The following is a 14,748-nucleotide window of genomic DNA, read 5'->3' as shown; positions in this document are numbered from 1 at the left end:
CCACCAACTTCCAAAAGACCCTATAGAACTCTATCGGTAAACCATCCAAACCAGGTGTTTTCCCATTTGAAAAGCTATTAACTGTATTATAAATTTCATTTTCAGTAAAATCTTCAGATAAAAGACCTATTTCTTCTTTATTAAAATTTTTATCTAGTTGACTGATAAAGTGGTCCCTTAAAGAGCCATCACTCTTTTTTTCAGAAAATAAGTTATCATAAAACTCATGTGCCTTTTTCAATTTACCTTCCAAAACCACCTCTCCCTCCAACTTGTCAATATAATCTCTCTTATTGATGATTTTTTTAAAGAAGAACTTTGAGCATTTTTCATCACATTCCAAAATTTTTACTCTCGAATTAAATATGATTTCCCTTCCTTTTTCATACAAACTTCTATTAATTTGGCTTTTAATGCCTTCAATCTCATCATCCATCATTACACCACTCTTTTTCAAGACATAAAAACACTGGAGTTTCGTATTTAGAGATTCATATAATTCCACTCTCTCTCTCGCCTTTCTTTTACTAATACGAATGAAAAATGTTTTGATCTGAGATTTTACGAACTCCCACCATTCAAAAACATCCTTAAAACTGCTTTTCCTACACTGCAACTTTTTATAGAATGAACCAAATTCCGATTTTACGTTCTCATCTTCTAATAGTTTTGTATTCAATTTCCAATGTGAAGATTTTTTACTTTCCATTCTCTCACATTCTAACGTACATTTGATCAATCTATGATCGGAAAAACAGTTAAAATCAGTTTTAAAAGATGACCCTTTAAAATGCTCTGATACAAAAAAATAGTCTATTCTAGACCTAGAGTTTTTCCTACTCCATGTAAATTCATCTTCTTTCTTTTTGCCACATATTTCCCACATATCTTTTAAATTACTTGATGAGAGAATTCCTTTTAGGCATGATACTGAACCATCTTTCTTATTTTCCAGATGGCAGTTAAAGTCTCCTCCAATTATAATAGGGTCCGAACCTGTAAGGAACAACTGCAGAATTTCAAAGAGCTGGATTCTCTTACTCTTCTCTGTGTATCCATACACACAGAAACATTTGATTTTTTTATTAGTCTTCTTCACTTCTATCATCATTATCCTCCCCGGATAAATCTCTTGAATTTTCTCCACTTTCCACTCCTTACTACATAAAAAACCTACTCCATCGCTCTTTTGCTCATTACCTCCTGAAAAAAAGGCTTTTCCTTTCCAATATTTTTTATAGAACTCATAACACATACTTTTCTCTATATTACATTCTTGTAAAAAAATGAAATCATAAGCTTCATTATTAAAAAAGTCATATAAAGCAACTCTCTTTTTTGAATTTTTTAACCCCTGAACATTCAGGGAAGCTATACTGATCATCTTTTAATGACAATTCCAGGGCTATCTCCCCCGCCCTCATCAGTGGTAGAAGGATACTCGTTTATCCTCAAAGCCTCCGAACTAACAGAGCTTAAGGGTGACACGACTTCCAAAATTTCTATCACTCTTCTTTTTTCACCACTAATATTTCCACGTTTCGCCTCTGCTTCATCATCTAAAGATCTTTTCAAATTACCTAATGTCGTTTCCATTACCTCTTCAGTAAGGCCCTCCTCTTCCACAGGACTATCTGAAGGGGTTTCCCTCACTACAGTGATACCTTCTGTTTGTCCAGATCCCCCAGCTTCAGATCCCTGGGTTACCACTACTGCAGGTATTTTTTCCACTTTTTCTTTTACTTTTTTCTTTTCCTCTTTTTCCTTCCTAGTTTCTTTTTTCTCTTGCCTCTTTTCTTTTCCCTCTCGTCTCTTCTCCTTTCTCTCCTTCTCCTTCCTCTCTTTCTCCGTACACTCTCTTTCCTCCTCCTGAACCTCCTCCTGAACCTCCTCCTGAACCTCCTCCATTACCTCTTCAACTTGCTGTGGTTCAGGTATTTCTTCCATACGTTTTGGACAATCTGCCTCTTGATGAATACTCATCGGGCAGTCCATACAGCGTTTACAGTTATCATCACTGTGGCCGTATTTCTTGCAACTTCTGCAATAGGGAGGCATCCCTGAAAAAAATAAATATCCTCTACTACGATTTATAAACACCACAGGCGGGGGCCTACAGACTCCTCCTTCTTCCTGTGGATCTTTTTTAAACGTAGCATAATATACTCGCTTTCCATTCCACACTCCGAAATCCGTCATCCCATGTTGCTTTAGGGAGAGTTTTTCACAAAAATTCCAGAGGTATGATTCCACCTCTTGGTCCGTTATAAATGGACTATACATTTGTATGGTTAACAATTTTGCCTGAAATTGAAACAATGGGGCAATTTTTATCCCCTTAAAAACATCTCGCCCCTTATTAGCTTCATAAAGGGTGTATGCCTTTTCGCATAATGCATTTGTTTCCAAAGTCACATCATAAATTCCCCTAGAGAAGAAGGTTTGTATACAAAAGAAGTTCTTCTTCTCCAATTCCATAACCGGTATTAGTATTTTGTCATAAAGGTACCTTAGATTTTTTTCTTGTCGGACTTCTGGGGACACGAAGAACCGAATAGTATCCTTTAAGCCATACTTATCATCAAAGAAGTCAGGCCGATTATCCTGAAATCCTCGCCATTCTCCTGGTGTTCTCCTTCCATAAGCCATATTCCAACGAATTTTTTCTTCCTCCACAGCACGAAAAAAAGCCCTTGAAAAGAGCTCGATCGCCTCCTGATTCCAATGGAAAACACGAAATCCACACGTCCAGCGAAAGAATCCCTCCACGAATAGGTTCCAGATCCTCCAAAGAAAAAGGCACACCAGCTTTCAGCCACCCCTCAATAGCAGCAGTTCGGTCCGAAAACCGAAAAGGCCGAGCAGGTAGGTTTCCACCAGTGCACCTTGCCCTCTGACTTCAACCCACTACAGATCGAAGCCAAAAGGCCGAGAAGCGATAACCCGAATGGGCCGGCCGTTGACCGAGCCTGTCCCATACTGCTGTTCACCCCTTGCAGCGATTCAGCCTACTCCTAGGCAATTCCATGGGGCCCTGCAGGCTCACACACATTTACAGCTACTAAGCGGGAGGGAGGTGAATAAAGGCCGGAGAGGAAGCTACACAGGATTTGCTTCTTTTGCTTGCACCACAATGCAGTGCTGAAAGAGGAGGAATCTACATAAAAACGCCTTCCTGGCAACGCCCAAATGCCCTCCTGCCATGCAGATAAACACTGGCAGCGGCAGCAAGTGCATGCCCACAGCCACCCCTTGTTCCTTCACACCTTGTATCAGCTTTAATCCAGTCCAGTGCTGCCTGCTGAGCAGCACTGACCAACACTGCCTGGGCCCAGGCTTTTATCTATCTCTGAGGCCCCATTATGATGTCAGAAAGCTGGCTCTGGAATCCTGAGGGCTCCACTATGACACGTGCAAAGTTCCGTCTGAACTTTATATAAGACGGTGAGGCTCAGTCAGTCACTCAGTGTTGCCTGAGAGGGCAACACTGCAACAGCCGGCCGCCAGGCTGTCTTTTTTTTGCACATTTATTTGCCTCCAGGAGGCCACAAGAGGGAGACAAGGGACTGCAAAATGGAAAATAAGCATCCACCAACTTTACAGACAACTTCTCCTTGCTCCTACAACCTCCATCCTTGCACAGTTTGTTATTCTTCCAGGTAACAAAGTAACAAATCCAAATTGCTGCTCTCTTTGTAGGCAAGCAAGGGTTTGTTGCAACTGCAATTCTTACTTCTTCTTGAAATGTAGGGACGACAGTACATTCCATCACATCCATCTAGTGTACACAGGTAGGTCCATTGTGGCGGGTAGGCGGCTGGCTGCTTTAATGGCTGTTTGCTGTTCCCCTACTCCACTCCACTCCACTATTTGACTGTGGTGCTGCATCAATCAGTGGCTGGCTCAGGTGCAGCTCTTTAACTTACCTAGGAGGGAGGGCGGAGAGAAGACAAGGAAGGTGAATGAGCTGTTCCAATGTGAAATGCCGGAAACACAGAAACACAGAAGACACACACACACACACACACACAACAAGAGGTGGCAATGTATTCATTAATTGCATTTAATAAATGAGCTCATTATCACACATGACTGTACAAATGCATTGTCCAACAGGTGTTGAAATAATGGGATTAAAAGGGGAGATCCCATCAGAAAGACAAAAACAATAGCAAACACAAATAGCACTTTTGGAATCTGATTTTAGTCAACACATAAGGGAAGGGTGCACCGGTCCTGGAAATACTGCAATACCAGGTCAATGCGTGGAGTGGACAGAGCAAGCTCTATTTCCATCTCCCTGTTCTAAAAATCCATTTAATATATGGTCCCCAGATAGGGGACGTATCAGATATTAAACTGATAAGAACAGATTTTTTGATTGAAAAATGCTTTATTGACAATCAATCGTCATCATACAAACATTACTGCGACGCAGCGCGAGCCATGAAGCAGCAAATAATAAATAATAACAGTCGTCAAACATAACATGACAGTATAATACACAGTACAGGCTAGCCTATGCTATACATTACACCACATGCTACACTAACATTCTTGCATTCACTAAAGCCAAACAACAAAGCATTACAGACAAGTGATGGGATAGGGGAGTGGGTAGGAGGGGATAGGGAAGCGGGAAATCACAGGCCCGAAGCTTTATTGAAAGACAACACACAAGAAGGGAGAGTGGGGGGAAGGGGAGTATCAGTCCTCTTCCTCATCGACGTCCGGGCTGTCCCAGGTGGAATAGTCTCTGAGCAGGCTGTGGATCAGCCTGCGGCAGTCCTGGACGGACACACTCTCTCTCCGCAAAATCAGACGATTCCTGGCGAACCATATAGCGTCCTTAAAACAGTTCATAAGGCGCCAGGCTTCCTGGATTGCTCCATCCGTGGTATTCCCAGGAAATAGTCCATAAAGTACCGAGCGGTACGACAGTCTGTTCCTGGGAACTGAGTCCTTGAGTTCGTGTTCCAAGGCTTTCAACAGACCCTGTGCAAAGGGGCACTGCCAGAAAATGTGCAAAGATGTTTCCTCCGTGAAGGGGCACCTGGGGCAGTACCGGGTCTTGCACAGGTTGCGGGCATGCATGAATGACCTAAGAGGCAGTCCTCCCTGGATGGCCATCCATGAAATGTCCTTGTGCCCGTTGGTCAACCTGCCAGATGACACGTTAGTCCAAACAGTCTCCAACGTGTCGGCATGAAGCCCTGGAACAAACTCCAGTGAGTCCTTTGCTCTGATGTGCTTGTGGATCGTCTTAGGTTTCCACAAGTCGGGCTTAAGACCCTCCAGTTGATGCTCCCTCACAAACCGGACGACATCTCCGTAGAACCAGGGAGCGTGCCAGTTGTAAGGGAAGGAGCTGTCCCACTTATCCCAGCCAAAACCTCGCCAGAGGGGAAGGAGGAAGTAGCGGGACATGGCCTTGCCCGCAGAGCCGTTTGCTGTCCTCAGAGTCCTACGAACACAGTCACATACAAAAGCGATCCGCAGCAGAGTGGGAATGTCGGGTATACCCTTCCCACCTTTGCGGGGCTCCTTGTACATAACAGTCCGCTTTACTCTGTCCATTTTCGAGCCCCAGATGAAGCGAAACACAGTCCTGGTAATGGCCCTCGAGACCGTTGCAAGAGGGGGCCATGCCTGTGCAGTGTATTGTAGCACAGGCAAGACTTCGTTACGCAGGACCATTGCTTTGCCCTCAATAGTGAGTTGTCTGAGGCTCCACAGTCCGATCCTTTGGTTGACTTTGGCCAAGCGTTCTTCCCACGACTTTAGGGCTGCACCTTCCTTACCGAACCAGACTCCCAGAATTTTGATGAAGTCCGGCTTGATAGTAAACGGGAAGGAGGCAGGAGAAGGCAGGTACCACTTTCCGAAGAGCATGGCTTCCGACTTCCCGCAGTTGACTTTTGCCCCTGAAGCGCGTCCGAACTCCTCACAGGTCTGGACGAGTGCAGTCACCGAACTCTGGTCAGCGCAGAAGACGGTCACGTCGTCCATGTACAGCGAGCATTTGACCTCGAAGTGTCCTGGACCTGGTGCGGTGATCCCTCTGATCTCTCCATTCTGCCGGATAGCCTCTGCGAAGAGCTCTATAACACAAACAAAAAGGAGAGGTGAAAGAGGACAGCCTTGTCTAACCCCCGACGATACAGGAAAGGGGTCAGTCTTCCAGCCGTTCACCAGCACCGAGCTGTAAATGTCGCAATACATCAGGTTAACATACAAACAGAACAACCTGCCAAGCCGCAGCCTACGCAGAGCCTTACCCATGAATTCGTGAGAGACCCGGTCAAAAGCCTTCTCCTGATCCAGACTGACCAGGGCCGCGTGTGTACGGCGGCTTTGCATGTAATGCACCGTGTCCCTCACCAGGGCAAGACTGTCGGCCACCCTACGGCCAGGAATGCCGCAGGTTTGGTCCGATCCGATGATCTGTCCGATGACAACCTTCAGTCTGTTGGTCAATACTTTGGCGAGGATCTTGTAGTCCACGTTCAGGAGAGAGATGGGACGCCAGTTTTTCAGGTCACATCTCTCCCCCTTCCGCTTATACAAGATCGTGATCATGCCTTCTCTCAAGGACGGTGGCATTCTACCCTCCACCACCATCTCCTCATAGAGCTCCAGCAGGTCCGGACAGATCAAGTCCCCCAGCGCTACATAGAGCTCTGCTGGGAGACCATCACTGCCCGGGGTCCTGCCGGGTCTGAAGGATTTAGCGGCAGAGAGCAGTTCCTCCACCGTCAGGGGTACGTCCATAGCCTCCGTACCTGCAGGATCAAGATGATTAGTGATACCTGACAGGAATTTATCGGCGGCTTCGGGGTCAGTGGTTTTCCGGGAGTAGAGGCTTCGGTAGTAGTCTGTGACGACTCCCATCACCTCCTTCTTCCCAGAATGCATGTTTCCGGTCTCATCTCGGAGTTCCTTCAGGGGCGTGTGGCCGGCATGGAGTTTCCTGAAAAAGAACGAGTTACATTTCTCACCCTTCTCCAGGTTCTCCACCTTGGAACGAAAGATAATTCGCTTGGATTCCTCCTCAAAGTGCCTTTTCAGGCCCTTTTTGGCTTCCTCCAGCTCCTTCCTGACGTCCCAGCCGCATTGAAGGAGGTCTTGCAGGGATCGCAGCTGACGCTGCATCTCTCTGAAGTCTCTCTTCCTCTCACACGCCTGTTGACGACTTTTTGCCTGAAAGAAACAACGAAATTCAACTTTAACATATTCCCACCAGTCACAGGTTTTGTCAAAGAAAACTTTATCATTCCTCCAAACAATATAGGCGTCTCTAAGTTCCGCCAGTACCTCCTCTCTTTCCAGCAGGGCACAATTCAGCTTCCAGGAGCCAGGGCCGGGAGGAAAACCGTGGCCGATGGCACCCTGGAAGAGAATGGCCCTGTGGTCAGAGAAGAAGCAGGGGATCATGGAGTGCCCATGCTGCTTGACTGCCCGGGAGGTGAACACAAAGTCAATCCGAGAACGAAGTGAGCCATCGGGTCGGCTCCATGAATAGTTCACAGAGCCGATCCCCATGGAGCCCACAACGTCCTGCAAGGATGCTTCGGTTACCATCTCGATAAGCAGTTTGGAACTGACATCCAGCTTGATTGAAGTGCCGGAACTTCGTCCATCCTCTTCGATGGGGCAGTTGAAGTCCCCGGCCATCACCACTGCCCTAGTGGTGGCGAGCTGGGTCCGCAGGGTCTGGAATAGTTCCAGGCGCTCAGCCTTCATAGGGGGAGCGTACACGTTGATGAGCCTAATCGGCTCTCCCGCCCAGGAACCGTCTACGACCAACAAGCGGCCGCAGACGAGCTCCTGGACAGAGTCAACAGTAAATACGCTTCCCCTAATCAGGATGGCAACCCCTGCAGACTTACAGTCGCCCCCACCAGACCAGTAGGACGGGCCATGGGTCCACTGCCTGGCCAGGTGATGATATGACCTGGAAGAGGGGAGAGTACATTCCTGCAGCATAAATATATCACTCGACTGCTTGGAAAGAAAAGTTAGCACCATCTGACATCTAGTCCTATCTCTAACACTCCTCACATTGAGGCCAAAGATGTTAAGTTTAGCAGCCATGGGGGAGAATAAAGAAGGTTAGTGCAAACGATACACCTTAGTTACCAGTCCGGTCGGGCGGATCCTCCTCGCCTGGCGGGTCCGAAAGATCCAGCAGGCCCTCTGACAAAAATTGTTCCAGGATTGTAGCCACCTGGATGTCTGTTGTGAAGTCGATGACCTCAGGTTCAGACACGAGTTCCTCCACCATCTGCTCCATTTCCTCCTGCTGCGCAAGGGAATCTTCGCAGATTTCCACGACTTGTCGCTTTGAGGACTCAGCCGCTGGGCTGTCCCTCACCTTTCTCTTCCTCTGGATGGCACCTGAGGAGACAAGAGGGGGAAAATCCTCCAGGGAGAGGACTCCAGCAGCTGGAGAGGAAGATGTTAGTGCTGCTGGAGCTGGGGAGAAGGGAGGCTGGGTTGGGAGAGGTGCGGGTGACAGGACCACTGAGATGGGTGGGTAGGAGAAGGTGAGAGCCTCAGTGGGGGTGACAGGGGTTGGGGACGGGGGGGTGGGGAGGGCCGGGCGAGGGAGGGTGGGAAGGGTAGGGCGAGGGAGGGCCGGGAGAGGGGGGGGAGGGACTGTCGTCTTCTTACCATCCTTCTTTTTCCCGGTCTTCTGTGCCGCTGGAGCTCTGGCTGGGGCGGGGTTCCCTCTGGCTGGAGCTTTCGCTGCTACAGTTGCCCAGGATCGATCCCTCTTCGGGCAGTCCTTGTAAGAGTGGGCTGCTTGTCCGCAGAGGTTGCACATTGTCCGTTTCGGGCAGTCTTTGGTCTCGTGTCCTGTTACCCGGCAGTTCTTGCAGGCGTCCTCCTTGCAGTCCTTCATCGAATGACCCTTCTTGCTGCATCTCCTGCAGATCTGCGGCATGTCCGGGTAGTAGATGAGGCCGTAGGAGTTGCCCAGCGAGAATGACTGGGGCAGGTGCTGGAGGCCGTCTTCCGCGCTTGAATCCTTGTTGAGTCGGACGATTACCGACCACTTGCCAGTCCAGAAGCCGAGTCCGTTCAGGATGTGGGTGGGTTCCCTCACCACTGTGCAGAACCGCTTCAGGAGCGTGGTGATGTCTTTGCCGGGGGTGTGTGGGTTCCGCATTGAGACCGTCACCCGCCTTTCCTCTCTTTGGACAGGGCAGTTGCCCACAAAGCGAGAGAAAGGGGATTCAGGCCTCGCCGCTTTCACCATCTCCCAGTACCTTCTGCAGATGTTGATTGAAGCGAAGGTCACGAAGAACATCCCGGTCATGAAGGCCTGGATGCTGATGGTCTCCGGCTTAGCGAAGCCCTGGTCCAGGAGCATCTTCTGGCAGAACACTTCTTCCGTCATGTCCGGCACTCTCCCGTCCACCTCCTTCAGCTTCAGGGCCACCGTCTGCTTCATCCAGGGCTCCAGGGTTGGAGCAGCCTGGTTCGGCTTCCTGGTGGCCTGTCCGCTTGAGGAGGCTTCAGGAGGAGATGTCCTGGCCTGGGCCGGCTCACCTGGTCCATCAGCCTTCTCCTTCTGGGTGGCAGGGTTGCTGGTTGAGGCCATGGCTTCTTCCAGCTGTTCCTGTCGCTTGGGGAGGATCTTCGATAGCTCTTTCCCGAAGGGGGCGGAGCTATGCAAATCTTCTCCTTGCTGGCCGAGGTTCTTCCACGAAATTTCTTCCGCAGCGGTTCCTCGTCGAGCTTCTTCTGCGGCCGAGCTTCTTCAAAGATCCCCTTCAGCAGCGGCTCTTCTCCGAAGGTCTCTGTCGCAGTTCTCCTTCTTCCCGGCAGCGATCTCCCGGAGCTTCTTCCCCGATGGCGGCTTCTCCCTTCTGGATCGTCGTCTTCGCTGGTTCTTCTCCGCAGTTCGTCGCCGGCTTCGTCTGGAACGCTCTTGGATCGCTAAGCTAGTGTTTATAGCCCCCAGTGGTTCTCCGAGCTATCTATCCTTACAAGGACTGATAAGAACAGATACTACACTTGATCTTAGCCAAAAGGCCGAGAAGCGATAACCCGAATGGGCCGGCCGTTGACCGAGCCTGTCCCATACTGCTGTTCACCCCTTGCAGCGATTCAGCCTACTCCTAGGCAATTCCATGGGGCCCTGCAGGCTCACACACATTTACAGCTACTAAGCGGGAGGGAGGTGAATAAAGGCCGGAGAGGAAGCTACACAGGATTTGCTTCTTTTGCTTGCACCACAATGCAGTGCTGAAAGAGGAGGAATCTACATAAAAACGCCTTCCTGGCAACGCCCAAATGCCCTCCTGCCATGCAGATAAACACTGGCAGCGGCAGCAAGTGCATGCCCACAGCCACCCCTTGTTCCTTCACACCTTGTATCAGCTTTAATCCAGTCCAGTGCTGCCTGCTGAGCAGCACTGACCAACACTGCCTGGGCCCAGGCTTTTATCTATCTCTGAGGCCCCATTATGATGTCAGAAAGCTGGCTCTGGAATCCTGAGGGCTCCACTATGACACGTGCAAAGTTCCGTCTGAACTTTATATAAGACGGTGAGGCTCAGTCAGTCACTCAGTGTTGCCTGAGAGGGCAACACTGCAACAGCCGGCCGCCAGGCTGTCTTTTTTTTGCACATTTATTTGCCTCCAGGAGGCCACAAGAGGGAGACAAGGGACTGCAAAATGGAAAATAAGCATCCACCAACTTTACAGACAACTTCTCCTTGCTCCTACAACCTCCATCCTTGCACAGTTTGTTATTCTTCCAGGTAACAAAGTAACAAATCCAAATTGCTGCTCTCTTTGTAGGCAAGCAAGGGTTTGTTGCAACTGCAATTCTTACTTCTTCTTGAAATGTAGGGACGACAGTACATTCCATCACATCCATCTAGTGTACACAGGTAGGTCCATTGTGGCGGGTAGGCGGCTGGCTGCTTTAATGGCTGTTTGCTGTTCCCCTACTCCACTCCACTCCACTATTTGACTGTGGTGCTGCATCAATCAGTGGCTGGCTCAGGTGCAGCTCTTTAACTTACCTAGGAGGGAGGGCGGAGAGAAGACAAGGAAGGTGAATGAGCTGTTCCAATGTGAAATGCCGGAAACACAGAAACACAGAAGACACACACACACACACACACACAACAAGAGGTGGCAATGTATTCATTAATTGCATTTAATAAATGAGCTCATTATCACACATGACTGTACAAATGCATTGTCCAACAGGTGTTGAAATAATGGGATTAAAAGGGGAGATCCCATCAGAAAGACAAAAACAATAGCAAACACAAATAGCACTTTTGGAATCTGATTTTAGTCAACACATAAGGGAAGGGTGCACCGGTCCTGGAAATACTGCAATACCAGGTCAATGCGTGGAGTGGACAGAGCAAGCTCTATTTCCATCTCCCTGTTCTAAAAATCCATTTAATATATGGTCCCCAGATAGGGGACGTATCAGATATTAAACTGATAAGAACAGATACTACACTTGATCTTAGCCAAAAGGCCGAGAAGCGATAACCCGAATGGGCCGGCCGTTGACCGAGCCTGTCCCATACTGCTGTTCACCCCTTGCAGCGATTCAGCCTACTCCTAGGCAATTCCATGGGGCCCTGCAGGCTCACACACATTTACAGCTACTAAGCGGGAGGGAGGTGAATAAAGGCCGGAGAGGAAGCTACACAGGATTTGCTTCTTTTGCTTGCACCACAATGCAGTGCTGAAAGAGGAGGAATCTACATAAAAACGCCTTCCTGGCAACGCCCAAATGCCCTCCTGCCATGCAGATAAACACTGGCAGCGGCAGCAAGTGCATGCCCACAGCCACCCCTTGTTCCTTCACACCTTGTATCAGCTTTAATCCAGTCCAGTGCTGCCTGCTGAGCAGCACTGACCAACACTGCCTGGGCCCAGGCTTTTATCTATCTCTGAGGCCCCATTATGATGTCAGAAAGCTGGCTCTGGAATCCTGAGGGCTCCACTATGACACGTGCAAAGTTCCGTCTGAACTTTATATAAGACGGTGAGGCTCAGTCAGTCACTCAGTGTTGCCTGAGAGGGCAACACTGCAACAGCCGGCCGCCAGGCTGTCTTTTTTTTGCACATTTATTTGCCTCCAGGAGGCCACAAGAGGGAGACAAGGGACTGCAAAATGGAAAATAAGCATCCACCAACTTTACAGACAACTTCTCCTTGCTCCTACAACCTCCATCCTTGCACAGTTTGTTATTCTTCCAGGTAACAAAGTAACAAATCCAAATTGCTGCTCTCTTTGTAGGCAAGCAAGGGTTTGTTGCAACTGCAATTCTTACTTCTTCTTGAAATGTAGGGACGACAGTACATTCCATCACATCCATCTAGTGTACACAGGTAGGTCCATTGTGGCGGGTAGGCGGCTGGCTGCTTTAATGGCTGTTTGCTGTTCCCCTACTCCACTCCACTCCACTATTTGACTGTGGTGCTGCATCAATCAGTGGCTGGCTCAGGTGCAGCTCTTTAACTTACCTAGGAGGGAGGGCGGAGAGAAGACAAGGAAGGTGAATGAGCTGTTCCAATGTGAAATGCCGGAAACACAGAAACACAGAAGACACACACACACACACACACACAACAAGAGGTGGCAATGTATTCATTAATTGCATTTAATAAATGAGCTCATTATCACACATGACTGTACAAATGCATTGTCCAACAGGTGTTGAAATAATGGGATTAAAAGGGGAGATCCCATCAGAAAGACAAAAACAATAGCAAACACAAATAGCACTTTTGGAATCTGATTTTAGTCAACACATAAGGGAAGGGTGCACCGGTCCTGGAAATACTGCAATACCAGGTCAATGCGTGGAGTGGACAGAGCAAGCTCTATTTCCATCTCCCTGTTCTAAAAATCCATTTAATATATGGTCCCCAGATAGGGGACGTATCAGATATTAAACTGATAAGAACAGATTTTTATTGAAAGCCCGAGCCGTGCTTTCTATCACCCAAGTGCATAAAAAGTGCAGAGGTGCCACACAAAAAGTGCACAAGGATGCGGTCTATCGCAGCCCTTCTCTTAAAAGAGAGAGGCCCCGCATAACCATTCCCTGACCCTCCAAACCATAGGCCTAGAGGATCAAGGATCGATGGTCCCCCCTCGCCGAAGCTTAGGGAGACCCAAACACACTCCTAGGCTTCTACCTGGGCTGCCACCCCAGTGTCCACCTAGGAGCCTGCATCCTAGTTGCACCTCCCCTCCGAAGAAGGGAGGCCGGGTTGCAGGGGAAAAAGGAACCAGAAGGCCACACATTTTCCCCCTAGACCTCAGGAGGGTCCCAAAAGGGCACCGCATCCCAAAATCCTTGTGACAAACGTGACAAACACACAGTGAAAAACAAAATTAAATAAGTGGATGTGCGCTGTGATACAGCCTGGACATCCGCCAGGTATATAAAAATTCCTCATCTCCCAGCCAGAAGGCCGGGAGAATAAAGGTGTGTGCTTAAAAGTGTGAAAGAAGAGTGCGTGCAAGTGTGCCTTCACTCAGTGGGATCCCACCCCCAGTGAGTTAGGGCACCCCAGGGTCACCAGCCCTGGGGCACATAGCAACTCGGGCTTTCAAACTACCCGACCTCCTGACCTCGATCCGGCGGTCGCCTGGTCACCTACAAATGGTACCTTTAAACCAAATGCGTACACCAGAGCGATGACCGTTGTGGTTCCCTGCCCTCACCTCGGCGTTCTGTCATCCCCCTACGATGGCCCACGTACCACCGGCAGGGATGATTACTAACCACTGATAAGAACAGATTTTTTTTTTTTTTATTGAAAGCCCGAGCCGTGCTTTCTATCACCCAAGTGCATAAAAAGTGCAGAGGTGCCACACAAAAAGTGCACAAGGATGCGGTCTATCGCAGCCCTTCTCTTAAAAGAGAGAGGCCCCGCATAACCATTCCCTGACCCTCCAAACCATAGGCCTAGAGGATCAAGGATCGATGGTCCCCCCTCGCCGAAGCTTAGGGAGACCCAAACACACTCCTAGGCTTCTACCTGGGCTGCCACCCCAGTGTCCACCTAGGAGCCTGCATCCTAGTTGCACCTCCCCTCCGAAGAAGGGAGGCCGGGTTGCAGGGGAAAAAGGAACCAGAAGGCCACACATTTTCCCCCTAGACCTCAGGAGGGTCCCAAAAGGGCACCGCATCCCAAAATCCTTGTGACAAACGTGACAAACACACAGTGAAAAACAAAATTAAATAAGTGGATGTGCGCTGTGATACAGCCTGGACATCCGCCAGGTATATAAAAATTCCTCATCTCCCAGCCAGAAGGCCGGGAGAATAAAGGTGTGTGCTTAAAAGTGTGAAAGAAGAGTGCGTGCAAGTGTGCCTTCACTCAGTGGGATCCCACCCCCAGTGAGTTAGGGCACCCCAGGGTCACCAGCCCTGGGGCACATAGCAACTCGGGCTTTCAAACTACCCGACCTCCTGACCTCGATCCGGCGGTCGCCTGGTCACCTACAAATGGTACCTTTAAACCAAATGCGTACACCAGAGCGATGACCGTTGTGGTTCCCTGCCCTCACCTCGGCGTTCTGTCATCCCCCTACGATGGCCCACGTACCACCGGCAGGGATGATTACTAACCTCAGCTTGAGCAGGTACTACACTTGATCTTAGCCAAAAGGCCGAGAAGCGATAACCCGAATGGGCCGGCCGTTGACCGAGCCTGTCCCATACTGCTGTTCACCCCTTGCAGCGATTC

At 49.1% G+C, this 14,748-nt stretch overlaps 1 non-coding gene and 4 pseudogenes across 1 annotated transcript; all 5 read right to left on the bottom strand.

The window, feature by feature from the left end:
• Positions 1-4,220: 4,220 nt before the first annotated feature.
• LOC142698859 (U2 spliceosomal RNA) lies at positions 4,221-4,395 on the bottom strand (annotated as a pseudogene).
• A 5,556-nt stretch (positions 4,396-9,951) lies between these two features.
• LOC142698878 (U2 spliceosomal RNA) lies at positions 9,952-10,053 on the bottom strand (annotated as a pseudogene).
• A 1,280-nt stretch (positions 10,054-11,333) lies between these two features.
• Positions 11,334-11,524, bottom strand: LOC142698854 (U2 spliceosomal RNA). The gene has a single exon (XR_012865811.1). It is a non-coding gene; the product is annotated as a U2 spliceosomal RNA (small nuclear RNA).
• Positions 11,525-12,804: 1,280 nt separating this feature from the next.
• On the bottom strand, positions 12,805-12,985 carry LOC142698862 (U2 spliceosomal RNA; annotated as a pseudogene).
• A 1,628-nt stretch (positions 12,986-14,613) lies between these two features.
• LOC142698882 (U2 spliceosomal RNA) lies at positions 14,614-14,683 on the bottom strand (annotated as a pseudogene).
• Between the last annotated feature and the right edge of the window lie 65 nt (positions 14,684-14,748).

The sequence above is a fragment of the Rhinoderma darwinii genome, unplaced genomic scaffold (assembly GCF_050947455.1).
Source record: "Rhinoderma darwinii isolate aRhiDar2 unplaced genomic scaffold, aRhiDar2.hap1 Scaffold_1039, whole genome shotgun sequence".
Taxonomy (NCBI): Eukaryota; Metazoa; Chordata; class Amphibia; order Anura; family Rhinodermatidae; genus Rhinoderma; species Rhinoderma darwinii.
Note: the sequence above shows the minus strand (reverse complement) of the source record. Positions and strands in the feature narration are given on the sequence as shown.